Genomic DNA, 1,301 nt, shown 5'->3' on the forward strand with positions numbered 1-1,301 from the left:
CCCCCCCGCCCCCCATCATCTTCATCCTCCTGTGGGGTTCCTTCACCCTTCCCAAAGATTTTTGAAGCCCTCGATTCATCCCCCACCAGGGAATTTGGGGCTAAAGATGCAGAAATTGGAGGCGGATTGGTGCCGACTTCGTGTCTTGTCCCCGCGCGTGTGGCTTTGTCTCCAAAACTTGAGGCCTCTCCTAAGTGCCCCATGTGTCCCAAACCCTTTGTTTTAGCCATTATTTGCCCCGTTTTGACCATTTCGGTTGCATATTGGCCCTGTTCAGCCGCGGCCTTGCCGTTTAAGCCGTGTTTTGGTCCTTTTAAGCTCAAGTTCATTCCTATTTTGGCCCTGTTTGGCTCTGGACATTTTGGGCGTTTCAGCCCATTTTGGTCGTTTCTGTCTCATTTGGGCCCTGTTTCATCCTCGTTTGACCATTGAAGCTGTGTTTTGTCCTCGCTTGACCCTCTTTTGGCTGCATTTAGCCCCATCTTGGCCATTTCAGCCCCTTTTTGGCTCTCTAGCCCTTCTTCTACTGTGCTTTGTCCCATTTCATCCCCTTTTTAGCCCCGTTTTGTCCTGTTTAGCCCCACTCTGACCCCCTTTAGCCCCATTTTGTCCCTCTTTAGCCCCAATTTGACCCCCTTTAGCCCCGTTTCGTCCAGTTTACTCCCAGTTTGACCCGTTAACCCCCCTCTGACCCCCTTGAGCCCCAGTTTGTCCCTCTTTAGCCCCAATTTGACCCCCTTTAGCCCCGTTTCGTCCAGTTTACTCCCAGTTTGACCCGTTAACCCCCCTCTGACCCCCTTGAGCCCCAGTTTGTCCCTCTTTAGCCCCAATTTGACCCCCTTGAGCCCCATTTTGACCCCCTTTAGCCCCATTTTATCCCTCTTTAGCCCCAATATGACCCCTTTGAGCCCTGTTTCGTCCAGTTTATTCCCATTTTATCCCTGTTCAGACCCAGTTTGACCTGTTAGCCCCCCTCTGACCCCCTTGAGCCCCATTTTGTCCCTCTTTAGCCCCAATTTGACCCCCTTTAGCCCCTTTTTGTCCCGTTTACTCCCATTTTATCCCTGTTCAGACCCAGTTTGACCTGTTAGCCCCCCTCTGACCCCCTTGAGCCCCATTTTGACCCCCTTTAGCCCCACTCTGACCCCCTTGAGCCCCGTTTCGTCCAGTTTACTCCCATTTTACCCTGTTCAGACCCCATTTTATCCCCGTTCAGACCCAGTTTGACCCCCTTTACCCCTCTTTTCCCCCCTTTATCCCTCTTTTCCCCCCCCATTCCCCCATCCCACTGTCCCCATCCC

The sequence above is a fragment of the Corvus brachyrhynchos genome, unplaced genomic scaffold, assembly GCF_000691975.1.
Source record: "Corvus brachyrhynchos isolate BGI_N302 unplaced genomic scaffold, ASM69197v1 scaffold884, whole genome shotgun sequence".
Lineage (NCBI taxonomy): Eukaryota > Metazoa > Chordata > Aves > Passeriformes > Corvidae > Corvus > Corvus brachyrhynchos.